Source organism: Pipra filicauda, unplaced genomic scaffold (genome assembly GCF_003945595.2).
Source record: "Pipra filicauda isolate LSUMZ 115617 unplaced genomic scaffold, ASM394559v2 scaffold31_size4109673_pilon, whole genome shotgun sequence".
Taxonomy (NCBI): domain Eukaryota; kingdom Metazoa; phylum Chordata; class Aves; order Passeriformes; family Pipridae; genus Pipra; species Pipra filicauda.
This window is the reverse complement of record NW_024104443.1, coordinates 1,939,384-1,948,223: the sequence shown is the minus strand read 5'-3', so window position 1 is coordinate 1,948,223 and position 8,840 is coordinate 1,939,384. Positions and strand designations below refer to the sequence as shown.

At 43.4% G+C, this 8,840-nt stretch overlaps 1 long non-coding RNA gene across 1 annotated transcript; it reads left to right on the top strand.

Moving 5' to 3' along the window:
• The first annotated feature begins 7,346 nt into the window (after window positions 1–7,346).
• On the top strand, window positions 7,347–7,946 carry LOC120323699. Its single transcript, XR_005564441.1, has 2 exons — window positions 7,347–7,710; window positions 7,815–7,946. It is a non-coding gene; the product is annotated as an uncharacterized LOC120323699 (long non-coding RNA).
• Window positions 7,947–8,840: the final 894 nt, after the last annotated feature.

The window sequence follows — 8,840 nt, the reverse complement described above, 5'->3', positions numbered from 1 at the left end:
TATGGATCTAAAGAAAGGAAGTCTTTTGAAAACAATTTACCAGAGAAAACAGCATGTTTTACAGTACTAACTTCCCAAGTGGCAACTATAGTAATTTCTAGTTATAACAATGCAGTATCAAAATTTGTAGACATTTTATCCGTAGATAGAAGTGCTGCCTTAGACAAGGTATTTCTTGAGACATAATGTCATCCTAAATCAGAATACAAGAACCTATGACCTCAAAATCACTGACTAATTCATGACAACAACTCTATATGTATGAAATGTTTATTATCTCTGTTTCAGAGACAAGATATGAAATACTGGAGTTCATGCTGTGAGAGACTGATACTAACCCCACTAAATATGCCAATTTCTCTTCCTCTAAATGCTAAATGAATCACATCAGTTCAAAGATGACAAAGCTAAAAATCACACTCGTTTCTTCTTAGCTATACCTTAAATAAAGACTGCAGAAGCTATTAAATAGTTCCATTGCTATCACTGCATGAGAAAATTTTCCAGACATGACCAGTGTGAACAGCAAACAGAGAGTTTGAACAAGACTAAGAAAATTTTCTGAAGTGGAAACAACATACCATTGAGTTTCCATGGTACAGGCCCTGTGGATCTGCATTTCTGCCCTGTAATACACAAGAGGTTATTCCTTTACAACAGCAAAAGTGAAAACTTCTTACTTCCCACTTCACTTGTCCCTACATACCTTGAGTACCTAGCTTTATTAGGAAGGCATTAAAGCCTCCTGGAAGGCCAACTCTCTCAGGATTATAATAGTAAGCTCCTGAGGGGCTTTACAACTTTGGTAGCCTTCTCCAGTTTATCCCTGTAGCCCTGAGGGCTGGGAACACAGTTTCTTGTTTAAAGGGGAATCTCTAAGGTACAATATTCCTCAAGTACAGAGAATTGCAGCTCATTAGAACTGAGATCTTGAATTAGCTTTGAAAATAAATGGTGAGAAGGCACATAGTAAACTTCTTGTTATCAAAGCTTTGAGATTAAGACTGAAGAAATACTTCACTGATCTATCATCTAATTAATTCTCTAGCATGCAGTTCCTTTCCTCTAATGTAATGACATTTGCCCATGCAATAAGTCAGCACAATGTTTATAAACCATGCAAAATGCAGCACAGATAACAATTAAGTGATACAAAGGTCTTGCACAGAAGTGTTAGTTACCCTCTCCAGGGAAATGGAGTTAAATTTGAGGCTACTCCCATCACGCATAAGAGAGAAGTGTCATGTTCTTTCATATAAAGAGCAGTCAGAATAAGTTTCAGTTACAGTATTAGTGGTTCCTGCAACAAGGGAAAACAGTTTCTGTTTTGGCTACCCATGGTCAATTATAAAGAGCAAGAAAATCAGTGCAGAAAAAATACCAACAATATCCCTTAATTTTTAGTGTCTTCCTACAGAATCACAATAATACTTTCATTGAGCAGACATGGAATAAGAATGAATAGCTCTTGTCTCTGAAGTTTCTGGATGTTATATTGCATTTCTCTCTGTAAGTTCATTAATCTCTAGTTCTAGAGCATGGCAAAATCTTTGCAGCAATAAAAAACTAGGCAAGAAAAGGAGCATCTCACCTGTCAATCAAGAAAGGAAATCTCAAAGACTAATTATTAATAATTAGACTGGTTATTAAACTGTCAGGAATCAGGAGTCTGCTTTCTCGGTAAAATTAGATCATCCAATTGAAGGAGTAAGGAACACTGAGCAGCAGTAAGCTATTTGGCCTGACAAGCCAATCCAAAATGATGCGTAACTCCACGGCCCATTTTTCTCTTCCAATTACATAGAAATTACTTAAATAAATGCTTTGACAACATAAACTAGCAAATATGGTTAAAATGCCCTATGTTAAAACCTAACAATTGCTGGCAAATCTTAAATAGCTGGTCCGGCTCACTCTGTTCCCGCTGCTTCATAATGTAATCAAATACTGATGAATTCTGTTCATTGAGAGAAGGACATTGTAAGGGACCATGTCAAAAGCCTTAAGGAAGTCCAGATAGATGGCATCCATAGCTCTTCTTTGTCCACTGATGTAGTCACTTCATCTCAGAAGGCCACTTGTATGGTCAAGCATTACTTACTCTTCGTGAAGCATCTTTTACGAAGTTTTTACAGGATGCACAGAAGTAATTTACAATGCAATCCTATAATATGTGCATTGTATATGGTGCCAGTCAGAGAAATACAAATTGACCAAATGCCTCAGTTTAAAAAGACAAATGTCTGTCAAGGGAGGTGGAAAATCTTCCTGGACTAGAAAGAAGACCCCTCTCTTCAAGTTATTATAACTTTGAAATTAAGAGGCTTCAGGCAAAAAAATGTAGAAAAGAGAATAACAGTTCTTTTACTAAAAATATATGTATAACATAAAAAACACTAGAACAAACAATGACATTGTTACCAAAACTTTTCAAAACAAGTCCTACTTCCCCTTTTTGGTGTAGCTATAAACCACATCCAGCAGGGGGACGCTGGCACATTCCAAAAGGCGAGGCCTGCAGCAATCTATGGCTGTGTGGGAAATGGAGGTCCTGCAGCAAACAAAGGGGACTCCCACTGGCTGTGTGGTGCTGGCAGGTTTAACACCCACTCACTCTCACCCCCCTTCATGTGATATCCCCCTCTCTACCCACGTGCCCCCTCCCCCAGGAAAGGGGGAAAGGGGGGGAGGGGCTTGTGCCTTTTCATTGTCAATGAGCATCACTTAATGATGGCAATGGGGAAAATTCGAACAGCCCCTTTCAAACCTAGAACATAGCTCAAACAGTTACCACCACAGGAGGTGATTGTCCTGCTCTGCACTGCACTGAGGCAGCCTCAGCTTGAATATTGTGTGCAGTTTTGGGCACTGCAATATAAGAAAGATATTAAGCTACTAGAGAGTGTTCAAAAGAGGGCAATGAGGATGGTGAAGGACCTTGAGGGGAAGCCATATGAGGAGTGGCTGAGGGCACTTCATCTGTTCACCCTGGAGGAGACTGAGGAGAGACCTCTTCACGGTTCAAAACTTCTTCATGAGGGGAAGAGGAGGGGAAGGGTGTCCTGTATCTTCCCCCCAGCAGGCTGAAGGAAGTAGATCAAAAGAAAGGCATGACTGGAGGAAAGTTTTCGCTGGGGGAAGGAGATAAAATCCCTTCATGGGATTATGCCAATTTCTCTTCCTCTAAATGCTAAATGAATCACATCAGTTCAAAGATGACAAAGCTAAAAATATCACAGGATGTTTTGTGTTGGAAGGGACCCTAAAGACCACCTAGTTCCAACCTCCTGCTATGGGCAGGGACATCTTCCGCTAGACCGGGCTGATCAGACATCCCACCTTTAAGGAGAAAGGAGCACACAAGATTTGTGAATGCTCGTGGTCCAAGAATTCCAGAAGTCAGAAGGTCTGCAAAAACTCAAAGTATTTTATTAGTAAATGACATCACCCAGCCAACAAGTCACAGCCTTCATCCCACACTCTGACTTGGAGGGTTCTGGGTATACAGAATTCTATGCCAAATACAAAGGCATCCCAGGAGAGAGCTCCAAATACAAAGACACCACAGGAGAGAGCTCCTGGGGGTATCTTGCCAAAGCTGGCAGACCCTCCAAAGCCACCACAGAGAGTCCTGAGCCCCTCTGACCTCAGCCCCAATGGCAGAAACATGCCTTACTCCAAGGACCTTGTCTCTCACTCAGAGTTAGAAACCCCTCTGGACATGTGTCCCATCTCCATCCATTCCAGCCTTTTCCCTGAAATCACACTCACCAATCACCAAAATCTAACTGCAGTGGGGTTGACTGGTGTTGTCTCTATGGACAGCTCTCAGTGTGACCCCTCCTCTGTGATGGCACAGCCACCAGAGCCACATCACCCGACAAGCCCCAGCCTTCATGCCCACCCTCCTGCTCAGTGGGTTCTGGGCACCATCACCACAGTCAGTGCCAATTCATCCTCAGGAGATCCCAGGAAGTCTCTTGGTCAAATGGACACATCCCCCAAAGCCACTGCAGAGAGCCCTGAGCCCCTCTGACCCAGTCCCAATGGCAGAACTGTGCCTGGCCCTGAAGGGCTTAGATCTCTGGCTTCGAAACCCCCCAGCTCATTTGTCCCGTCCCCCATCCAGCCCAGTCCAGTTGTAGAACTGAGCAAGGAACTCAAAATATCAGATACCAAAGATTTCACTGACTGGCAGAATCAGAACAGGGCTGTGGATTCGAAAGGAGTTTTGAGATTGCACTAAACTTGGATTAAGTTGAGCCTGGGCTTATGGAGGCTAAAATTTAGTGTGTGCTTCTGCAATAGTGAATAAACATCAACAATCTGTAGAGACACCGGCTTGCCTGTTCTCTTTATTCCTAAGGCTGATTTTCCTTGAAAGAATTTGTGTAAGAGATAAGCCAATGTATTGGGGATACTGTGGGCTACAGAGATGTGATATCCAGCTCTACCTTGAGCTCCATGATGCGTGTTTCGAGAGGTTATACTTGCGACTAGCTCTGCTCTAGTATTGCTTCACCCATGTAAGCCTAAAAACAAATCATCCCAAGTGATTGAGTTGACTCTTCTCAGAGGAACAGTGGCACCAAAAGTCTGGGCATGCTCTCCCATTGCAAATGTAGAGTAAAATTTGCCAGTGCTTTGTCTGTGGACTTAGAAAAACACATGATAACAGTTGTGGAAAAAGAATTCAAGTGGCCCACCATGAAACCTCAACATCTAGGTCCCACAGCTGCTGAGACTGAACAAAGCTGGGGAAATTACTGAGCAGCGTGGGGCTGTGTTTTGGAGCTGTGCTGAAAGGGAGGCTGGTCTGGGTTTGGGAAGGGGGGTCTGGCATCAGTCAGGTGACGAGCAGCTGTATTGTGCATCAATCGTTTGTATTTTTTTCCCATTTTTATTATAATCATCACTATCGTTATTATACACATTATAGTTATTATAGTATACTATAATATATATTTATATTATATATTGTAATATTGTCATTACATCATTAGTATAATCATTACGTGTATTATCAATATAATACATACAAAATTATATATTATAATTATTATATTATATTATCAATTTCAAAGTATTATTACTATAAATAACAAATTCTATCAACATTTCTGATTTAACATAATTATTATTATTAAAATTAATTTATTATCAGCATAATCATAGAATCAACCGCCGTGGTTACTAGACCATGGCACTCAGTGCCACATCCAGTTTTGTCTTAAAAACCTCCAGGGATGGTGAATCCACCACCTCCCTGGGCAGCCCATTCCAATGTTTGATTAGTCTCTGTAAAAAATTTCTTCCTAATATCCAACCTAAACCTCCCCTGACAGAGTTTAGGACTGTGCCCTTTTGTCCTACTGCTGGTTGCCTGGGAGAAGAGACTGACACCCACCAGGTATTTGCTGAGAGTGACGAGGTAATTATTTGCAACAATCAACATTAGTATTATTTGCGACTATTATTGTATTTTACTTTGTTCTCCATTATTAAACTTATCTCAATTATTACTTATAAAACTTATCTAAACCTACAAGTTCTATTTACAAGTTTTACTTTTGATTCTCACACCTATTCCACCAGAGTGGTGGGGAACAGAAGATGGTTGAGCAAGTGACTGATGGTGCTTGATTTTCAGTTGGGCTTAAACCACAACAGGGTGCATAGGTAGCTGGGAGCAGACACAGACAGGACTGCTGCTCCTTAATATACTGAACATAATGTTCTGGTGGGCTGACCCGGCTGTGTGTGTTCCAAGTCTCCATGCTGCTCAAAACAGCACCTGGGAAAGTTGCCAATTCCTACAGAAGCACCAGGAAGATGCCTGGGCTGCCCTGCTGAAGTGCAAACATCAGCACAGAGCAGAGCTGCACCTCAGAGGGGTTGGTCAGCAGGCGCAGGCAGCATCAGGAGGAGGGCAGCTCCCTGAGCTCCCAGTTGTGCCACTGAGGCAAATGCTTCCAGGCTGATTCCACCAAATTCTGCACCCAGCCAGCGATTTTCTCCATGTTCAAGTAGGAATCTGTGCGGAGGTGCATACAAGGCATGAGCGCTGATTTTTGTGCGTGGGGTGGACAAAGCACAACATATCCCCATCATCCTGGACCATAAGCACTCCAGCACCACAGGGATGTCAGAGTACTTCTCTGGTACATCCATTCTGCTGGGCAGCTGCAGCCTGAAAGAGTGCCTGGGGGGTGACCTTAGGAACAGGAACAGGTGGTACAAGATTCGGTCCCCAAAGTCATTCCAGGATTCAATGGTGCCATGTTTCCGAGTGGCCAGGTGCATCTCTGGCTTGAATGTGTTCTGGGAAAGCACTTGGCAGACCTCAAGGAGGTCACGAACCAGTTTCTTTAGATTTCTGCCCATGTAGGGCAGTTCCTGCATTTGTGAGAGGGTGAGCTCTGCAAAAGGCCTGACACCACTGTGTGCTCTGGTGAGACCTTCCTCCTCTCTTCTGGAGCCATCCTGTTCACAGCATCTGTGAGAGGCAACCTCCATGCGCCAGGCCAGCCAGCAGAGCACAGCTGATGTAGCCACCCAAAAAAGCCAGTGCTGCAACATCAAAAGGAGTGGGCTTCTTCCAGGGCCCCAATCCGCTCATTTCCTCCCACAGCCGTATCATCTCCTGATGCAGAAATTCTTCCTGTTCCTTCATCTGCTTGGCAGTGAGCACATTGATCTGGTGATCATGTGTCTGCTTGGGCAGGATGGCCAGCACAGCCAGGAGGAGCACAATTGCCGCATCCATGGCCTGGAGGAGATGGGAGAAAAGTTTACTGAGCAGGTCTGGGTGGGAGGGAGCATGGGAATAAAGGCTTGAAGGGAACACAGTTCCTGGCTCAAGACAGCACAGGGTCCATCCTGCCTGAGCCACCTTCATTGTCAGCCCCTGTCTCGGCTGTTCCTCACAAAGGGGCAAGAGACACACCAGCAAAGTCTCCCCAGGCTCCACCCCTGCCACACTGGAGCAGCAACCCATTCCAGGGGCACCCAGCACATCCCCAAAGCCTCTTTGGAGAGTCCTGAGCACCTCTGTCCTAGGTCCTAGTGGCAGAACTCTGCCCTGCTCTGAGAGACTCAGTTTTCACTCAGAGTTAGAAACCCCCCTGGGCATCTTCCCCATTCCCCAGCAATCCCTGCCTTTCCCCTGCATGTGCACCCCCTGATCGCCCAAGCCCAACTTCAGTGGGGCTGGCTGGTGTTGTCCTTTGGGACAGCTCCCGTTGTGATCCGTCCTCTGTGATGTCACAATTACCAGAGCCACATCATGCAGCCAACAAGTCCCAGCCTTAACACCACTCCCCTCAGGATCAGTGAGTTCTAAGCATCATCACCCCAATTACAAAGCCATAGGGCAGGACCTCCCTGAGGATCTCTTGTCAAAGCGGGCAGCCCCAGCCACTCCAAAAGCCAGCCTTGGGGGGAAAAGCCTGTGACCATGAGGACAGAGGTGCAGAGCTGCAGAACCTCTGAAGCGGAAATTGCCCTGCTGAGTGTGCCTTGACCCGAGTCTGAGAAGTGGCACCACAGCACCAGCACAACTGGTTGGCTTTCCTTGAAATCTTTCTGGATTTCACTAAAGCTTTTGACACTGTCTCTCACAGCATCCTTCTGGGTAAAATGTCCAGCACACAGCTGGATAAACACAACTTCCCGTGGGTGAGCAATTCGCTCACAGATCGAGCACAGAGGGTAATTGTGAACATCAGACTGGTGACAAGTCACTAGTGGGGTTCCACAGGGCTCCATCTTAGGCCCTGCATTCCTCAACATCTTCATAAATGACTTGGATGTAGGACTGGAAGGGACACTAAGCAAGTTTGCAGATGACACAAAATTGGGAGGAGCCGGCCAAGGATATGTTCTAACATCATCATCAAACAAGGTAATGTAAAATTAATAAACATGTATGCACATATATCACAAAATTTCACTGTATGCTATATCATTGTCTCTTCCTTGTCCAAATGCCACTATTAAAGTTGATGCACCACTCTTGAAGTTGAAATATTTCTGTCCTGTTTCTTTCTTCATTAATTGTTTAGACACACTTTTGTGAGCACATTTTCTCAGTACTAGATGGTAATATTAGTGATCTTGTGCAATTGGTCTTTGTAGGAACTACTGCAAATAGCACTACCTGATTCTTACTTTGGAACAAGCTATCAGTCAGTTTAAAGAAAGCTAACCTCCCTTTCCAAACAACATAATGAAGGCCTGCAATTAGCCAAGAAAGCTTTCAACAGATTTCAGGGAAAAAATTCAATTAAACCTAAAAAACAGATCCTACTTTTTCTCTAGAGAAGCTAGCACATCAAGTCTCAGTTTACAGACAAACAAGAACGAAAAAGGGTGAAAAAGCTACTTATTTTTAGAGTTATTGTTTTTGCAGCCTGAAAAACTTAAACAATGTTTTCAAATGTTCCAAACAAAATGAAGAAAGGATTTATATACATTTCTATTCATAAAAAAGACAGACCTTTTTCTATTGGTGTTGAAAGAACACAAATTGAAATAAGGAATGTACTTTGGAATATATTTTCTAGAGAAAAATAATAGTATTTCTTTCCTAAACAGCTAGTTAACTATCACTACATCATCATGTACAGCTGCACAATATGCAGGGCTATGCTTTTCAGCCATATCTTTTATTAAAAATGGAAAATTCTCTTCTAACTTCACTAATAGAAAAGCTTTATTCCAAAACACTATTGAGTTAGTGAGTACTATTGGGGCTGAACACACTCTCACAGACTCAGAACAAAACTGGGTTTCACTCCTGCAATTCCCTAAAGCCCTCCCTAAAGACCCTGTTAGATCAA